General features: G+C 54.1%; 1 long non-coding RNA gene across 4 annotated transcripts in view; it reads left to right on the top strand.

Moving 5' to 3' along the window:
• Gm35710 overlaps positions 1–20,168 on the top strand; it is a 35,883-nt gene that overhangs the window by 8,968 nt on the left and 6,747 nt on the right. For 2 of the 4 annotated variants that reach the window (XR_880342.2, XR_389216.3), the window contains exons 1-3: positions 4,572–5,474; positions 5,656–5,838; positions 6,448–7,959. This is a non-coding gene — a long non-coding RNA (predicted gene, 35710). Of the gene's footprint in view, positions 1–4,571; positions 5,475–5,655; positions 5,839–6,264; positions 7,960–20,168 lie in introns of those variants that run through there. The other 2 variants (XR_880341.2, XR_001780388.1) reach the window with 2 other exon arrangements.

Below are 20,168 nucleotides of genomic sequence, written 5' to 3'. Positions count from 1 at the left end.
AAGAGAGTCTTCCTTCTGCTAACTTCCATAGTCTGTATCTCCTAGCCCCTCCCAGGACACAGAGATTGTGCGGGGTTGGGAGGGAAGGGAGGGGGTCATGGCTGGGCCTCAGGTGAGGCTGGAGCGACCCTTCTTTCTCCCTTCTCTGAGGAAATGTCTGTAGTCCTTTAAGAGTCACCTGAGGTTGGTTACAACTGCTCTGATTGCCAGCAATGGCTGTCACACTCTGAGGACAGTGCTCTGTAACAGGGCTGTAATGAGGACCTGGCTGGGCACACCGGGGGCCGACCTGCAGTCCGTTCCGCCCTGACGCTGGGCTTACATAGGGTGCAGGTGTGATTAAGGAGCCCACTTCTCCCTTCCTCTCCTCACAGGCAGAATGCCCCATACTGACAAGAGTCACGCCTCTGACATTTTTGGTGAGGAGGGGCCAGGTGGCTGCTGTGAGGTGGGGTGCATCATATGCAGGTCGGCCCCACATGGGCCTCCCAGACCTCAGAGTCTGTACACAGCCTAATCTTACCTTGTCTCCTGTAGCACTCCCTCCTACCTGCTTCTGGCCCAGGACTCTGTGGGACTGCTTGTTTTCTTTGGGGGTTGAGGGGGGAGACCCCTGGCTGTTGTAGGACACCAGTGGCTGGCCCTGACCTCTTGTCATGGTTTCTGAGAAAATTGCTGGGAACAGCTGTGGGGTTGGGGGTGGACCTTGGTAGTCTAGCTGGGGTTCCTGGTGTCCTTGAACTCTGGTGGGCTTGAATCCCCAGGGGTCAACCCCTCAACACACATCCTCAGTAGAAGAGAGCCTTTCAGGCTCAGGGTGAAGGGGGCAGAAAGAAGGTACACACAGGCATCCCGTGCCTCCTAAGAGCTGCCAGACAGGGACTGGGAGCCACTGAGGGGGTCTGGATGCCTGCCATGGCTGCCACCCCTCCTGACCTGGCTGCCCAGGCAGAGGAGGGCTGCTCTGTTTGGCTCCCTCTTTTTCCTCTCAGGCCCCGACTCTGAGACATTCATCCAGGGCCTTCAGCTGCCTTGGAGGCACGTTATGCCCTGGCTGCTCCCCCATTCTGCCCTGTCCCTTGGAGGTGCCAGATGGGCTGGTCCAAGGCAGCCAGGCCAGATTCTGTCCCCTGCTCTATCCCTCCCAAGCCCCTGGGGAGCCAGGAGGAGGGCCTGGCAGGGTGGCAGATGGTGAGTTGGGAGGAGGGGCTGCCCGGCAGACGGACGACTGTCAGGACAGATGGCGGGCTGGGTAGGGGTCCGGAGCTCGCCCATCTGCTCCTGCCCCTGCAGGGGCTTTTCTCGGCACCTCCGGCCGAATTAGGATGGGTCCACTCTAAGTCCCTCTGGATGTTCTGTAGAACCTGGCTCAGTGCTGCCCAGTTCCCACTTGGGGTCACAGAGCCCCTCCTAGCAGCCCAGCTGGGCCTGGACTCTCAGTGCTGGAGGGGACCTTGGGGAAGCCCTGGCTCAGCGTGTGGCACACCCCAGGATGAAGCCTCTGTGGTAGATGGATGTTTGCAGAGGGTGAGCTGGTTTCACAAACGAGCCCTGATGCTCAGAGGCTCCAGGACACAAAGACCCCACATGCCTTAAGACGTTTCCAGGGTGACAAGGATCGGTCTGGCTGCTTCTCAGAGGCGACATCAGAACTGGGAAGGTCCTACTGAGAGGAGGAAGGGAGGAAGGAGGGTGCTCCAGAGAGCTCTGGGCTCAGACACCCACTCTCAAGCGGAAGGGCAAAAGGCCAGGCATCTAGCCCAGTATGCATCTACCTCCTATGAGGACAGTCCTCCGTCCAAGAAAAGGAGAGCTGTAGGGGTATCCTGGGCTCTGAGGTTCTAGGGGAATTTCAAGTTTGGGGTTCCAATGTTGGTAATCTCCCAAAATACTTAAAAAATTTTTTGTTTCCATTTGCAGAGTGTGGTGGTGCATACCTGTAGTTCCAGTACCCCGGAGGTAGAGACAGGAGGATCAGGGGCAGCCTTTGGCAACTCGATGAGTCCGGGGCTAGCTTGGGCTACATAAGACTCTGTCTCAAAAAAATGCTAAGAAAAGAAAATCTTCTTCTTGGTTAACCCTGCCCTGGGCTTCTGGGGCACGTGTTCATTTCCTTCTGCCCTGAGAACGGCGGTGTGTGTCCTGGCACCTGCTCCAGGGGCACAGCCAAGGCTCAGCTCCTCCTCTTCACCCACCCCCTGGCTCCCCTGCGTAATGCCAGCTGTGGGTCCCCAAGATTTCACCTCCATGTTGGGGGCCTCCTGTTACCCCCTCCACCCCATGTCCCTGTATCCTTTCAAACTCTAAAAGTCAAACCATGAGCTATGCCCTTTCTGTCTCCACTCGGCCTCTGAGCTTCTGGATGGCTTTCGGTGGTGACCCACCATCTCTGAGCTTTGATTCCTTCCATTGGGATGGTCAGACCCACCTCTGGTGGGCTGTGGGACTAAGCTGAGTCAGCGTTCTGGGGATCCCGCAATGATATGGTGGAGACTCTGAGCTTTCGCTGAGATTATTAATGACCTGACTTTTCTTAAATTTCATTTTGTAGAGTAGGGATTTGAATGGCATGAATGGGGCTTATCCGGCGCGCTTGCGGTCCTCATCCAGATGTGGGGCTACTTCTGGAGCCCTAAGGAACCATCCCTGTCACTCGCCGCCCCACGCTGCCCCCTGGCGGCAAGCCCTGGGCATTGCGGCCGTCACTACGCCACTCTACGGAGATTGCAGGGAGTATGCTACTCTTTAGGTCTCATCCTCTCGTGTCTGGTGTCTTTGGGGTCCTTGTCGGGAGTAGGCATTAGAAGTTTCTTGTTTTAGAGCTGAAGACCCCTGTGCTGTGCACAGAGGGCGTGTGCTCCACCAGTCAGCCTGTCTCTATTCTGTCGGGCTGCCGCAAACACAGGTACACAGATTTTTATTTGGACACCTGTGTTATTTGTTAACCTCGTTCTCCTGGACACCCCCATGTTCCTAGCTGCTTCCATGGCAGCAACGTGGCTTTCTGTCACAAGGCTCTGCCTTCCACCTTTTTCCGTGTCCCCTGCGTGCTGTCTACATAAGAGGAAACCAAGGTTCTGGTATCTCTGAGCCCTCTTCCCACTATGGCTCTCCTGTCATGGGGCCTGATGTTTCCCCACAGTCACGGCAGGGGTGGTAGCACCCCTCCCTGTCCCCATGGACAGCTGCACCTCCTGTCCTCTGTCTGTTCCCTTGCTCTTCCCTTCCCTATCATTGTCCTACTGCAGTAGCTCTGGAGTCTGCAGGGCTCCGCAGGGGGATTTCTTATTCTTACAGGGGGGAATCCTGAACTCCTCTTGTGGAGGACTTGTAGGGGCTGTCTACTTAAGGCCAGGTCACTGCTGGCATGGTGCGTTGCTGTGGTTATAATTACCATGGTGATTCATGGTCCCATCATACGGCAAAGCCCAGACCAGGGTTTGGCAAAGTTGCTTATGCAGAAACTGGTGTTTGGTCTAGGCTCTGGGGTTCACAGGTTAGACCTGGTGCTGGGATTTGGAGGACCAAGGGACCAGGGGAAGACACCCTTGCAAGGAGAGTGGTATGCACACACACACACACATACACACACACACACACACACACACAGAGAGAGAGAGAGAGAGAGAGAGAAAGACAGAGAGACAGAGAGACACACACAGAGAGAAAGACAGAGACAGAGAGAGACAGAGAAAGAGAGACAGAGAGACAGACAGAGAAAGACACACACACAAAGAGAGACAGAGACAGACAGACAGACAGAGACAGACAGACACACACATACACACAGAGAGAGAGAGAGACAGAGAGACAGACAGACAGAGACAGACAGACAGACAGACACACACACACACACACAGAGATAGAGAGAGAGACAGAGAGACAAGGATTGCTCCAGAAGTGTCTGCCTCCTGTGGCTTCTTCCCGTCTCCCCATACCCCAGCTTCTCTGTGGCACCCTAAGGAAATGTGACAACAATACATTTATTTCTCTAAGCAGAGTCCTAGGCTGGGAGAGGCCTTCCCCTCACACGGGTCTTTGTGGCTCCCGGTTGGTGTAGAAGCAGAGCAGCGGTGTGGCTTCTGCAGGAGGCTTTCCCCTGAAGCCAGAGGCTCTGATTTTTGAAAGCTGTGCATGTGCACAAATGTATGTGCACACAGGTATACTCTGTCCTAGTTAGGGTTACTATTGCTGTGATGACATACCAGGACCAAACAAGTTGGGGAAGAAAGGGTTTATTGGTCTCACACTTCCACATCATAGTCCATTACTAAAGAAAATCAAGCAGGGCAGGAACCTGGAGGCAGGAGCTGAGGCAGAGGCCATGTTCCTTACAGTTTGTTCAGCCTGCTTTCTTATAGAACCCCAGACCACCAGCTTTATCTGGGCTTTCCCACATCAGTCACCAATTAAGAAAACATCCCACAGCTGGAGCTTACAGAGGCATCTTCTCAATGGAGGTTCCCTCCTTGCAGATGGCTCTAGCTTGTGTCAAGGTGACAGAAAACTATCCAGCACACACACACATGCAGAAGCACACACACGTGTGTAAGCTTGCAAGCCTCCAGGGGGACACACACACATTTGCACATACAAGCCTGCAGACATATACATGCAAACACACAAATATGTATGTACAACAGAAGCACAAATGTACATACATGCGTGTACACACATTCACCTGCATAAAGCACGCACACTTGCACATGCAAGCACATGTACACGCACACACACAGGCACACACACACACACACACACACACACACACACACATACTGAGGCACATCAGGTGAACAGAAATAGTCATTTGTTGCATCCTCTCAGGCTGTGGGAAACCCTGAGAGTTACAGAGTTTCACGTCTGTAACTTTTTTGCTTCATGTTCATGGGCTCCAAGAGAGCAGAGAGGCTAGGCATCCTGTCTGAGACCACACAGCTGCAGTTGTCCATAAACCTGCAGGCGTGGCAAAGTGGGGCACACACCATTCATGTTGGTGCAGTGGGGGCTCCCTTCCCGGAAAGGGACCCTCTGAAAGGTTTTGCACGTCTCTCTCTTGGGACACTGGGCCTGGAGAGAAGCTGCGATTGGCTCATCCTTGCTTGACCACTCTGTTCTCATCTCGGGCAGTGGCTCCAGACAGTCCAGCGTGTCCTCTGATGTGTCTGTCTCACATCTTTCCATATGTTCCCTAGATTGGTACCAGCAGATGTCAAAGGCTCTTCAGGGTACTGCGGCCACCTACATTGTACTTGTTTGGCAGAGTCCTGCTGGTCAGCTCTTCTGGGAAATCCACTGCAGGAAGGCATCAGTGACCGGGGACCCTTGAGCCTTTGTCAAGCCTGCAGTTTGCTGGGGCAGCAAAACCTGTGCTGGAGTATGCACACAAAGGCTGGGCCGCATCCTTAGTTGAGACGTCAGCGGCTGACCCCTGCTGTCCTCTGCGGAGCCCTTCGCTGTCCGTCCTGGTTAACCAGGTATTGATTGCCCATCAGGCCCTTCCTTTCCATCTCATTTTCAGGGCTAATGGCTCTGCTGCCATTGATCCATGTTAGGGCGTATCTTGATCAACTGTCTCCTTGTTACACCCAATGGTGTCTAATATGCATGGTCTAATCCTGGGTCACAGGTGTCCTTCTTCTCTTCCGTCCTCTGTAGCGCCCTCTACATGCCTGTGTCTGGCTCATTTGAATGGTGGTGACAGACCAGCTGGCATGGGCCAGCTTGGAACAGGTGTTTGTCTTCTGTGGTCCTGGGCCAGGGAGTCCTTGACCAAGGTGCTGGTAGTTCCCAAGCCTGGGGATGTCTCAGCGTGCAAGATGGCAACTCTTGTTCTCACAGGTAGTTATCTCTGCATGAAGCTGGTGTGTGTGTGTGTGTGTGTGTGTGTGTGTGTGTGTGTGTGTGTTTTAAAGTCCTCTAGACTTGGAGTTACAGGTGGTTGTGAGCAGCCCCATGTGGGTACTGGGAACTGAATTTGAATCTTCTGCAAGAGCAACAAGTGCCCACAGACACGGAGCCACGCCCAGGGCTCTTTAATGATGGTCTTAATCCCAAGCAGAGGAAGAACCTTCATGACTCAGTTTCCCTGCCAGACCACATGTCTTAATGCTTATGTGTGGATATGCTTACAGAACGGATTTGGGAGGGACACAGAACGTGCCACCCTTCCTCAGGCCACCTCCCCCCCGTCCCCCGTGCTCTACACAAGTCTTTCCCTTCTACTGTCCCTTCCTCTTCCTTCCTGACTCCAGTCTCCTCTCTCAGGGGTCCACCATCTCCGTCTCCATCTTATAAGGGACAGGGGTGGGACTTCTCTTGGATCAGGCCAGACCCTGTTCTTCCAGTACAGAAGGTAGAGGGAGCCTGTCTGGTGGGAGGGCCGGCATTTCAGGGCTCCCCACCACCCTCCACACTGGACCTTATATGCAGACTTTCCATTCTGACCAGGTCCAGGAAGACGTGTGGCTTATCTGTGAGGAGACCCACAATTCCAGGGAAAGACCTGCTCCCCTCTGTGCTCCTGTCATGGAGCTGAGTGGAGACAAGCCAGAAAGATGCTTCCTGCTGGAGGTAACCCTGAAAAGGCAAGGCTCCCCATTGGGTTGGTCCCTGACCCTGCCTCCTGCAGACAGCAGCTTGTCCTGTCTGCCTTTTACCATCCTGAGTTCTCCTCATTTCTCTGGAAAGCCGTGGTGGGCCAAGGACAGGTGCCGCAGAAGGTGAGTGGAGGCTGAGTGTTGTCTCTCATGTTCCTTCTGTCTCCAGCTGTGGTCCTTCCACTCCCCTCCAAAACTCTGCTTCAAGCCCCACTGAGCCTTAGACGTTAGTACTTAGGTGGGTCTCGGAGGGTCCTAAGGTTGGAGATTCACCATAGTCCTGGGTGACCGTACCCAGGTCCTTTCCCCCCATCTTTTCTGCTGTGGTTTGGGGTAGGGACTCCCAGCCTCTGAAATACACCAATAGCGGCTGATCTACCTGCCTCAGGCCTACTCACCCTCTACCCTACATAACTGCCTGGGGTTCCGTGCAGGTAGGGCAATGTGGGAGTGGGACTGGAATGGGTGGGGGAAGGTGAGCTGGCCCAGGGTAGCAGGAGGCAGGTGGGGGTTCTTTCTCCTCACCCTACTTACAATGCAAGGTGGGTGACTCCCTGTGTGACTAGGTTGCTATGTAATTTATCAAACACCTGGAAATTAAGATAACTGGCCAGTGGCTTCCTCAGTCACAGGATGCAGCTGGGAAAGGCACTGGAGCTTGTGGCCACAGCCTAGGGCAAAATGCCTTGGGAGTGCTTCGTCAACACAGGTCAGGGGTGTGTGCAATCCCTGGTCTGGAGTGGAGCTTGCAGATTCTCACTGATGGCCTGGGGATCCTGCTTCAGGAATCCCCATAGGACTGGGGAGGGACTTTGCTTTTTTAAAGTGTTGACATCATCAGGGTTCTAACCCCAGAAACCATGTCAGCTCCCAGAGCCCCTTGAGAATGGGGGTGGGATGGGTTATATGTCTCTGGCCTGAGGAGGGCTGTGGCCTTCACTCAGGACCAGGACGCTCTTTTCCTGGATCACAGGGACCCTTGTCACCACCACCCCTTGGCGTGCACTTTCCTCCCCTCCTGTTCCCCCACCCCTCCACCATGCCTGCCATTACATTAGCGAGCATGAAATATTTACCTAACGTGGCTTTTTGCAAATATCCCTTCGGTTATTGTCCCTTGGTTGGGAACATAAATTGTGTACCACATGCAAGCTGAAAGGTTGGGTGTTAAATAATACAGTACGTGTGAGCCTGTGGGGGCCAGATGCTGCCAGTGTGTGCAGCCTCCCGTGGACAGCCTAGCAGGCTGGAGGACCTAGACATGGGATGCTGGGGCCAGGAGTGAGCAGGCCCCCTTTAGCGGTGGATGGTGGAAGCGACATTTCCAAAGCTTCCCACTCAGAGGCAAACTGCGGAGACCCTGGTAAGAATGAGAAAAGTTTCCATACCCTTTCCAGATGTCCACCCTACCTTACCCCCATGGCTTCCTTTTGCTGCAACCCTTTCATAAGTCCCTCTTATTGTTGTGACCCCCAACCATAAATGTATTTTCATTGCTACCTCGTGGCTGTACTTTTGCTACTGTTACGAATAGAAATGTAAATATCTGTATTGGAGTCTCGACCTATAGCCTGAGAACTACTGTCATAGAAAGACACCTTTCCTTCCCACCTCATCTGCCATGCCCATCTGTGAGGAGACAGCATCTGATTTAAGCCTTTTGAGGAAATAGTTTGGGAAATGGGGATTATCCAGAGACTTTGGGGACATGGTGCACTGCCTTGGGGTGGTGTCATTTCCTGCCACTTGGAGGATGGGTGAGGGGAGGTGTGTGAAACATTGGGGGGCTTGAGGGACAGGTTCCTTTGATGCCATCATTCTTTTCCTCTTCCCTACCCATGATGATGACAGGATGGCTGTGAGGGAGGGGGGAGGAGGGAGGAGGGAGGGGGGAGGAAGGAGGAGGGAGGGGGGAGGAGGGAGGAGGGAGGAGGAGGAGGAGGGGGGAGGGGGGAGGAGGGAGGAGGGAGGAGGGAGGGGGGAGGAGGGAGGAGGGAGGGGGAGGGGGAGGGGGGAGGAGGGAGGAGGGAGACAGGTGAGGAGAGCGAGGAGGTGCAGGAAGAACCCTGCACTGCTGCTTCCCTCTTTGAGGTCCCCATCCCGGCCACCTTTCCCTTGGACACATTTGATGACATCCAGTGCGATGGATCTGGCACTCCTCTGGGGAGGAGGGCCCCAACTTTGAGATTATCTCTTGACTATGGGAGGGAGCACCCCACAAGCAGCTTCCGAACACCGCATTCCCCTCCCCAGCTCCAGCGGGGATCTAACCTGTTCTGCTCTGCTCAGGACCCTGCCCAGCTCCTGGGGCTTTCAGGGGAGTGTACTGTTCTTTGATCATGCCTGATGGTCCTGGGCCTCAGGAGAGGCCTGTGAGGGTCTGGGTTGGCCATAGCAACCAACGCACCTTGTAATGGTTAATCTTTGCCGTCAACTTGATAGGGATTTACAATCACCATGGAAACACAGACCTGGGTATGCTTAGGTAATTGTTTCCAGAGAGGTTTAATTGAGTGGGGAGGACCCATCCTGAACGTGGGTGGCGCCATCCCACAGGCTGGGCTCCCAGACATTGAGACCAGCCTGCACCACCCTCTGCTTCCTGGCCGATGCAATAGGACCAGCTGCCCCATGTTCCTACCGCCATGATGCACTGTCCCGTAGGCCAGAAGATTAAGTAAATCTCCTCCTTAAGTTGCTTTTATTAGCTACGTGGGAGAAGCGACATGAACCTCTCACCGAGGGCTGCGGCTGCAGGAAAGCACTTGCTACTAGTCCAGAGGCCCAGTTCTGTACTTGGGGTGTGGCAGGCTATGCTCCTGCTCACGCCTCAGGGAGGATCTGCCTGCCTGGTTCAGTGTCTGCAGCTGCTGGCCATCCTTGGTGCTGCTCTCTCTGCTTGAGGCTGGATCACCACAGTCTCTGCTCCACCCACCCTGGCCTTCTTGTCTGAGGTTGTTTTCTCTTATAAGGGCACTGTCGTCCTGGACCCACCCTACCCCAAAAGGCTCATCCTTCGAGATTACATCTGTAAAATCCCTGTTCCCAAATTAGGGCATGTTCTGAGCTGCAGAGGTTAGAACTTCCACAAGGCAAGCTGCGCCACCACAGAGGGCTCCCATGGTCATTGGGATGGTGACCGAGAGCCTTGGGCACTGCTATCCTTCCTCGTTGGATGAAGGTGGTGTGTCTGGGAGCTGGGAGCTCTGTTGTCATCTGTAGGGAGGGCCTGGCCATGACAGCCGGAGCCATGCAGGTCTTTCTGGAAGAGAAAAGGATCAGGTCCACTTTGAATGGGGCCTCTAGAAACCGCCTTCCACCCACAGATGCAGACGTGAATAACTTTGACGGCTGCAGGCTTGGCACAGGCCTTGTGTGCCGGCCCAGCCTCCAGCCTGGCTGGTCCCAGAGTGTTTTTTTCCCCCTTCCTCTTCATGGTGCCCTCCCAGATCCAGCGTGGAGTGAGCCTGGACTTCTGCATAGCCTGCGGCTCAGAGACTGGACAGAGAGGGGAGGCGGGAGGCCCAATCAACCTGATGAGGCTGTGGGGTGCCTGTGTCTGCCCTTGTCCCTGGAGGGGACCTACTTTGGGTCTGCAGCTTGGGAAGCAGATGGCTGCCATGTGGGCGTGCGCTGTCCCACCTGCCAGGGCTCTGCACAGGACAGAAAGCAGAGAAAGGGTGACTTGGGTTCTTGTCTCTCCTGAAGCTCAGTGTGGCTGGGACCCCTCTCAGGCCCTTGACAAGGTGACACTGGGTCACAGCATGCTTCTCCTGGTCCATTTGCAGAGAGCTGGTGCTGTGACTTCTGGGTCTCAATAGTCATGTGAGCGCACCTCTTACATTTTTCCTCTTTCTCTAACTAGAAGGTAAATAATGCAAGCAAGAGCTCAGGTCTGCGGGCATGTAGCGAGCTGTGAGGCCTCCTGACCATCTGTCCATTACGTCCTCTTGGGGTCTCAGAAGGCTGTGGGTTATCCACAGGCCAGGCTTCAGCTCCTGCAGCTTTTGTGACCCCTTTCTTCCCACCTCTCTCCCTTCCTCTCCTTTCTCTCTCCATCCCCTCCCCAACCCCAGCAACCCCCTATTCTGTGAGACAATGTCTCATGTAGCCTCTAGGCTGGCTTGGCCTTCAGCCTAAGCTGACCTCAAATTCACAGCAATCCTCCTGCCTCAGCCTCCGACATGCTGTGATTACAGAGGGGTCACCATTTCCGGCTGAGTCCTAGCTTTTGAGAGCTGACTGCATGTCTCTCGTCAGAACCAGCTTTACAGATACAGTTCTATGGTAGCCAAACACGGGGAGACCTTGCCACTGGCCTGAGGGATGCCCATGGTGAGGACCCAATGAGGCCACTAGGAGCCTACAGTGGCCCCTGACAGCAGCCAGCAAACAAGTGGAGACCTGATCCAGGTGTGGTGGCTCGTAACTGTTATCCCAGCACTCAAGAGGCTGAGGCAGGAGGACTGCCGTGAGTTTGAGGCAAGCCTGAGCTACATATTGAGTTCCAGGGTTACAGAATGAGACTCTAGCTCAACACCCTTGGCCTACACTGGTTACCCTTGAGATGTCCTTGTGTGTTTAAGCAGAAGTTTCCCCAGCTTCGAAGCTGCACGGCTGCTCATAGACTCTTTTGTTTGCTTTGAGCCAACTGAGACCAAAGTCAGATTCCACACAGGAACGAACATCATGGCTTCTTGGTACGTTCCAGATCTTTGTTTAGGGGATGGGGCTGGACTGATGTGGCCCCTCAGACAGTGTTCCGGGGTTCAGGGCAAGGCAGGAAGCTACTGGAGTTACTGGATACATCCTTGATCTGGAAAATTACAAGCAGCCATGGAGGGTCCTGCTATCCCAGGACATGGGTTCTCTGTGGCTGAATGACCAGCATTTGCAAAGACCTACCCTACTGCCCCTCTTATGTGCCTTGTGTCACAGTCTGGCCCAGAGGGACCAGACCAGGCAGGGAGTAGTTAAGCTGTTGGAAGCCCTTCTTTGTGACATTAACAGGATGACGAATGGGGCAGGAAGTTGCTTCCCTGGCTACAGTAGGTATGGATGAGTCAGTCTCAGTGAGTGCCCTCTGAATCCCCGAAGGTGGCTTTCTCCTGCTCGTTTGCAGCAGGTGAGCCTTCTCAACCATCACATGGCTTGTTGCTAGTCCTATAGAGCCAGGTGGAGCAGCTAAAGGGACAGGAGTTTGGTTTTGAGACCTAGGGCAGTGGGACGGGACTCTGTTTTATCCTTCACTCACAGACTCAGAGGGAACAAAGGTGCATTTTTGAGATATATGGAGTACAGTGAGAGCCTGCATAGACTCTCTCAGCCGTCACTGTAAGTCTCTCAGGTGATGCAGAGCCAATGAGCTTAAAATTCTGGTGGGGACACTGCCCTGGGCCTGGTGCCTGCATAAAATTACTGGGATCTCCCAGAGCAGGCAGAGACAGGAAAAGTGGAAAATGGCTAGGAGTGCCCAGGACCGGGGGACATCACATGTGCTTCTTAGGGTCCAGTGCATGTTGTCATGCGTGTGCTTAGGTGTGCATGGGTATCATGCATGTGCATGGGTGTGCATGGGTATCCGGTGCATGCATACCTTGCTTCTGTGCCTGGAGAAGGGCTGGCTGGCGGGCTGTGGGGGGAGCTGATGACAATTTATCACACCGTGTGAACACAGGCTCATGTGAAGAAACCGGTTACAGGACCCATCTTGGGAAGCTACTGAGCCCGGTCTAGGTGGCTCCATTATGTCCTGGATGCTGAATGGCCCCAAGGCCTAGTGAGGCCTCAACATAGTGCTTGGTCAGGTCGATGGTCAGGGTCAGGCCTGGAAAGCAGGCTCCACCTCACTCTATTGGTTCCTGCTTTCCTCTGGGGGGAACCACACACCCCTGACCCCCAAGAGGTCGCCTCTGGTCCTCAGAGATGCATTAGGGGACAGGTGGGCAGGAGTGGTGGCTGGAGTTCCTGATTTTGGCTGGTGCCATCCTTGGGCTGCATAAGGTCTCTACCCTCAACACTCTTGGCACCTCCTCCCACTCCAGATCCTCGAGTGTGGAGAAGGAATGTATCTATGCTTTGTGGGCTCTTTAACCTGCTGCCCTGCTCCAGCAGTCCTCCAACTCCACAAGCAGCTTCTGGGAGTGTCTCTCCCTAGCTTGAACACATACATGCATGTCTTCACTTTTTATATCCACCCAAACAAATGCACACATGGAGACACATACAAGTACTCGGGTGTATACACGTTTCTGGCACACAGTTATATATGTAGGTACACATGCATACACAGGCATGCGTACAGGCACACAGGTACAGAGGCATGCAGAGACAAACAAGTATGCATACATGCACAGGCACACAGTGTAAGCACAAAGGGATGCATGCACAGGCATGTGGTACATGTATACAAGTACACAGGCCCACAAAGCCCCATAGGCACATATGTAGTCACATAGATATGTACAAGGTACACATGAGCATGCACAGCCTCAACACATGCAAACATATGCACAAAGGTACACACGTGTGCACACATGTGCTTGAAGGCACACAGGCACTCAGTACACACATGCATGCATACATATATACATACATACATACACGCACAGGGGCACATAGGTTCACACAGGAACAGAGGCACACAGGGGCACATGTAGATACACACAAGCAAGCACAGACATATAGGTGTGCACAGGTGTGCATAGGCGTACATGGTGCAGAGCCTCACACCTGCTCAGGCAATGGCAGACCCTGAGAGCAGGAAGCTTGACAGAGCCTCAGGCCCATGTGGGTAGACCCTGCATGCCAGGATTGCATTCCCCCACACTAGCACCGAGCACAGAGCACAGGGCAGCTCATAGCAACCCAGTCTTGCTGTTGTCATGGAAACCAGAGAGCTTCTCTGCTTCTCTTCTTATCCTCACTGCTCCCCCCACCCCCACTCCGCTGGCCTCTGGGAGTGGGACCACATAGGTGTGGCTGTGGGTGGGGCTTCCAGACCTATCTATATCTGCAACTACAGATCCTAGAGGCTAGACTCTGAGTATTCTGTGTGATCAGGCCTTAGTAGAGAAGGCAGAGGTACCTGAGATAAAGCTTCAAGACTTGCAGATTTGGGCCAGTGAGTGGGCTCAGCAGAGGAGGGTGCTTGCTGCCAAGCCTGGTTACCCGAGTTCATTCCCCAGGACCCCACATGGTGGGAGGAGAGAATAGACTCTCTCAAGTTGTCCTCTGGCTTCCACATGTGTACTGCGGCACACACGTCCCCAAATGCACACACATAAAATAAATGAGGTTACAAACTTTGTTTTTTAAATCTCCGACTCTTCACAATTTGTGGAAACTTGGGTCCTGTAGCTTCCTGTCACCTATGTGCATGTGTGTTTCCACAAGCATGGCGTGTGAGTGCGCCTAGCTATTCACAGACAGCAACACAGCCAGACTGATGGTGAGTGTCTGTGTGGGCAGAGGATCCATGCAGGCCCACCACCCAAAAGCATTTGCTCAGAAACCAGCCGGTCATTTTCCTGGGACCTGTGGCAGTGATGGTGCTTGAGGCCACGAGTTCGGGAGGTTTGCTGCGTGTCACCCAGGACTGGGCATGTGCTCCCACTCCTGGTGGGATTGGGGTGGCAGGACATGTCACCTGTGAACCTGCACATGTGTGCCATGCGCACACACACACACACACACACACACACACACACACACACACACAGAGCTCCTGTCTGGTGTGGGAGAGCCTGTCTGCTGTGAACCCTGAGATAGAAGGAAACAGGAAGAGAGGAAGCTGTGGGGAGAGGGGACCTACCATCCATGATCTATTACAGAGGTGTTGTGAGAATCCTTTCCCTGGGGAGACATAAACAGTGCCCATGGCTCCACCAGGAAGGAGTGAGCTCACTGGGCTCACAGAGCACACATGTGAGGTGTTAGTCACAGCGTATGGGTGACCCCAAAGCAGCACTGGAAAGTCTTCACCCAGCATGGATGACAGCTTCCCCATGGCCACGTGGAAGGCTCTCGGTTATGATAGGCTTCTGGAGATCTATAGCCACATAATTACTTACAGACAGCTGAGAGGAGTGGCTGGACTCTCGGGGGAGGGTCCATTGATCTTCCCCACCCTCCCCTTCTCTCAGAGAACATCACCAGCCTACAGACCCGTTCCTGATGGGCTCTCACAAGCAACCTTGCTGACCTGATAAGGATGGTAGCCATTTCTACACCAGAAGGTTCACCCAGCAGTTCAGGGCAGTCCGAGTCCTTCTCCAGGGTCCAGGTCACCACTAGGTTCTTCCTAAGGGTATAAAATCTTCCCAGAAGGCCTTTCTGTCACTCCTGATAGCCTGCGGTCTTACATGCAGTGTCAGAAGGGTGGGATGAAGAAGTGTCGGGAACTTGCTTCTAGGATGACAATGTGGCAGAAACAGAGCTTGGTTCTGTGCGCTGGGACCAAAAGGCCGAGTGGAGTCGGACCTCTGTGCTCTTACCAAGGCTGGACACACCGGTGTGTGTCAGGTCCTTCCACACATGGGCTCCAGAAATGAAACTGGTGACTTCTTCCAAGGCCCTGGTGTCCTCCCCCACCCCCAAGTCAGCTATGAGCAGCCCACCTTTCCCACTGCATGGAAGGTTCCTTGGCACAGTTTCAGCTCCTTCTACCTGTCTCCCCTTGGACTCTCTGCAATGTCTCACCCAGGATCTGGTGGGAGAAACTTCCTAGGATCAGTGTGAGTTCAAAGGCAGCTCCTTCCTGGAGACTCTGCTTACCCTCCAGGCTTGGAGCAGAGGGCAGCTTTGCAAGTTCCCTGGAAGCTTGGGCTACCTGATGTTAGAGGTCAGCAGTAAGGGGGCCCAGGAAGGGCCAGGGGAAAGCAAAGGAGGGACCCTCAGAGGAGGAGTAACTGGGTCTACAGCTTGGCTGTTGACTTGTGACCTTGGTGAGATAAAAACCAGGAGTATGTGGCCTCTGGCCCAGGGGAGAGCTCTGGACACCAGAAGAAAGAGGGGTATGGTCTATGGGGCTGACAAGTCTATGTTTTATTTAAGTATGCTAGTGTGTGTGTGTGTTATGTCATGCATGTGAAGTATGTCAGAGAACAACTGTGGGAGTCAGTTCTCTCCTTCCACCATCCGGGATGTGGGATTGAATTCAGGCTATCAGGTTTGGTGGCAAGTGCCTGTACCTGCTGGCTGAGCCATCCCACTGGGCCTGTGTTTGATACCCCCTAAAATAAAACAGAAGGAAAGGAATTGTGACCCAGAAAGGGGTAGGCCAGAGGAACAAGGGTATGTCATCTCAGCTGCCATCTTCGGAACCTGGGTCCTGGCCTAGTGCCCAACCCCAGCCTCCTCAAAAGGTCCAGTTTCAGACTCTGGTCTGTCACCATCATGGGACTCCTGTGGAGTATGCTGGTGACAGGTTATGAGCTGTCCCCAGCTGGGCTGGGCTGTCTGCTCGCTCTTGCATGCTGGCTCCTGTATACCTTTTGTCCCCCCTGCTATGGCTGTGGGGTTCACTTTAGTGTCTTCCCGCTATCTGCCTCACTTCTCAAAGAGATCGTAAGGTAGTTAATACCTGAGTTCCCACAGCCCCTTGCAGGGGTTTGCACCAGGGTCACCAAACATGAAAGGGGCATTTCTCCCCAGCTCCCTTGTCCTTCATGGTCTGGGTGACAGCCCATCCAGGGGGGAGACTGAATATTGTTGTCACGTGTCAGAATCACCTGAGCTCTTGGACAGACCCCTCCTTTTGTCCATGCTATGGCCAGGGTATGGCAGGTATGGGCGTCAGCTCCTAACTTGCAGGTGGTGAAATGGAGACCTAGGGTCTCCTTGTGAAGAGCTCCGGTCACAGAGCCAAGGGTAGATGTGCACGGGGCTCAGAAGTGACCTGCTGGCTTGTCTTTCCATGTCCCTGGTGCAGCTCCCATGGGCTGGGCGTTTGCACCAGACGGAAAGCCTGGGAGACGTCTTATTTTCCTGCCGCGGCATTTTGTGTTTGCTGCTGTCTTTTAATTTCCTGCTTTCTCTAAAGAAGCTGCTGTGGCAGTCACCTCAGCATGTCCCCTCAGCTTGGGGACGGTGGCCTTGAATGCCAGCCCACCCTCCACCTCCACTTGCTGAGCTGATTTTCTTGGGGGTTGGCAGCCAGAACCGGGCGGCCGCCGTCCAGGAGGTCTGTGGCCTGCCCAGGTGCGCCCTGGCTTCACAAAGGCGGGCGGCCCCTCCTCTGCCACAGGCAGGTCTAGATTTCAATAGGTTGAATAGGATGTACTTGAAAAAGGATTTCCAGCTGGCTAAATTTAGGGCCAGGGAAGAGGTCCAATTCGCAGACGCTGGCTGGCGGTGTGCCCGCCCGCACACAACCTCTTGCAGGGGGAGCAACCATTTCCAGGTTCATTCTCGCCTCTCGGTATTCCCCCCACCTCTCCGAGTTAGGCAAATGAATGCTGATGGTGTGTTGGCCTGAGAGGCTTTGCTGGGAGGATTTAAAATAGCCCATTTCAGCTGGACCATTGCCAGCTCAAGTCGGCCAGGACCCAGCTGACGCCTGCCCGGGGCAGCCTCCCTTACTGGAGTCATCCTCCTGCCAGCGGCCACCCAGCACCCCGGGCCTCTTCTCTGTGTCTGTGGCCGGCTCTGCAGAGCCTTGCTCAGCCCCATGTCTCATTTGTACCGTCATAGACAGGGTCGGGTCCCACCCCCATTAGGCCTGGGACAAGGGCCTGGACGGAGGAGGCAGCCTTGGGCACGACATTAGATGCCTTGGCCTGACAGGAGTGCCATCCTCGAGAAGCGCTGGCTCTGCTAGGCTGGGCCTCTATCATGGGGCCAGACTGAGAGTATCCTGAACTGAGGTAGAGGGAGGGCTTTGGGAATGTGCACCAGAAGGAAGCCCTGGTCCCCTCAGGGGTGTGTGTGTGTGTGTGTGTATGTGTGGTGTGCTGTGTGTGTAGTGTTGTATGTGGTGTCTGTGCATGTATGTGTGTATGTGGTGTGTGATGTGTATGTGTGCTGTATATATGTGTGGTATATGTCTGTGTGTGAGGTATGTGTGTATGTATGTGGTGTCTGTGCATATATGTGTATGTGGTGTGTGTCAGTGTGTGTGTGTGCTATGTGTATGTGTGGTATATGTCTGTGTGTGAGGTATGTGTGTGTGTGCAGTGTCTGTTCATGTTATGTGTATGTATGCTGTGTGTGTCTGTGTGTGAGTATGTGTGTGGTTTGTGTACTGTGTATGTGTCTCTGTGTGGGTATATGTGTGAGTTGTTGTCTGTGCATGTGTGTGTGGTGTGTATGATGTGTGGTATGTGTCTGTCTGTGAGGTATATTTGTGTGTGAGGTCTGCATGTGTATATGTGGTGTGTGTGTGTGTATGTGTGAGTATGTGCATTGTGTGTATGTGGTATGTGTGTTTGGTGTGTGTGCATGCATGCATGTGTGTGTGTGTGCTTGTGCATGCATGCACATATGTGCACATGAGGGGCTGTGGGTCACACAGGAGAATTTACATTTGGTATGTCATCAGTCATCACACGGCAGTTACTGAGTGTGCTGGAGTGTTGGGAAAATGAAGCCCCTGCAAACCCCAGCAGGAGAGGGCAACGCTCGGTGACTCCCAGAGTGGGACTTCTTGTTTCTCTCCTCTCCCTCTGTTCCTGCCCAGGCTGCAACAGAGGAATAGACATGGAGATCAGCAAAACCAGCCCCAAGGACCTGGAGGCCTGACTCCAGCACCAGCCTGGCCCTGTGCTGGCGGCTCCTTCCGCTCTGAGCTCAGGCTGCCTGAGCGGGCGGCTGGAAGGCCAGAGCCTGTGTCACAGAACCGCCTGTAGCCCATGGCAGAACCCACGCCAAGGTATGTGGGGTAACTGGCTGACTTATGGAGAATACACTTAGGCTGTCAGGGCCATACATAAAACCGACCCTGAGTGAGGCTGCCCCCAGGGACCTCATTTCTTCCCAGCTAAGCTGCATATTTTAAAGGTTTCCCTACGTCCCAGGAACGCCAACCAGCCTTGCCTCGTAAGCCATGGGTGCTGTTACCACACAAAGCACTTTTTCACCCCGCTTTGTGCCGGCAGGACTGGGATGCTCTTGGCTCTTGTAGTCTCTCATTCTTGCTCAGCCCCTGGGCACCTGGGCTCAGGATCCTCTCCACAGACACACTGAGGGACCCCTGGGCCTCTGGGGGGACCAAGAAGGCCTGAATCTGAATTGGCAACCCTCTGGAGGATGGGGGCAGATGTGGAATCCGTGGGGCTCAGCCTACAGAGTTGACATAAGTGTTGGGGAGCATGAACCAACTAAAGGGTACACAAGCCTGAGGCGGGAGGCCTGGCCTGAGGTAAATGGCACTGATCATCCACTGGGAAGCGAGGCATGGAGGAGCTGCAATAGGAACAATAAACCAGGAGCAAAGAGGAGCCCAACAAGAACAGCCAATAGAAACAGAGCTTCCTCTCAACGTGTTAATTAGGACTTACTAGCTGCCAGCCAGCCCTGCACAGCAGCCTGAGGAGGTGGCAGCCTCTGAGAAGACTCTTCAGACCCTTCTGTATGGCCCTGGCGACAAGATCCAGCTCCCATCTGTTGGGGCCTCAAGGAAGGCCTTCTGTGCAGCCTGCCCAAGCCGTGCAGACCCCTCCTCTCAGCTGTGGCATTTGTGGTTTCTGTGGGTGCAGGGATGTGATGTGAACGTGGCTGTCACCACATAAAATCCCAGAACGTTCAGGAACGTGGTAGTCTCTACAGAGCCTGCAAGCTAAGCCCTTGCCAGGCCCCAGCCATCAGACAAGGGCATGCTCTATTTCAAGGAGCAGCAGGGGGTGGTTTCTTTCAGACCCAGGCCTTCCTTTCAGTATCACCTGAGGATTAAAGCAAAATAAGAACTCAACCCAGCCCGCGTGGGCCACCTATGACTGCCAGGCAGAGACTTCTGGGAGCTTTCAGGTTATGAATTTGCCAAACTCCACGGGAGTGGGTGGGAGGAAAGTCTGGCCATGGGAGCTGACCAGAGCTGCCCATTGTGAGCTACTGTCCACTCAGTGACTGGTCAAGAATCTGATGGCTCATCCCAAGGAGGGAGGAGGTGTGCTCATGGGATTTGTGTCTGGGGCTCTCTGTGGGGAACATGAGGTTGTCTCTGCGGGGAGCTTGGATTATCTTTCTTTGCCCACAGAGGTCCCTCCCCCTCCTCACCACACTTCTCTGTGGTGCTAGAGGCAGCATGTCAGTGCAGGTGCTACCTCCCCTAGAGACAAAATCAGGACTGACCCATGGTTTCAGGTATCCAAGGAGTTAGACAGCGTGGCACACTGCGCATGCTCCTGCGGGATGCTGCTAGTGTGGCACACTGCGCATGCTCCTGCAGACACCTGTCTACGAGGATCTGCCTATTGGCCTTCCAGGCCTCTGGGACTCCTTTCTCCCACCCGCGTGCAGCTCATTTTCATCCTAATGAAAGATCTGTGTAACACAATTCTAGTAGACACTAGTGGGGAGATGTATTTAAGTAGGATCTGACATAGGTGCGTTGGAACTGGCAAGATGGCTTACTGG

The sequence above is a fragment of the Mus musculus genome, chromosome 11 (genome assembly GCF_000001635.26).
Source record: "Mus musculus strain C57BL/6J chromosome 11, GRCm38.p6 C57BL/6J".
Lineage (NCBI taxonomy): Eukaryota > Metazoa > Chordata > Mammalia > Rodentia > Muridae > Mus > Mus musculus.
Note: the sequence above shows the minus strand (reverse complement) of the source record. Positions and strands in the feature narration are given on the sequence as shown.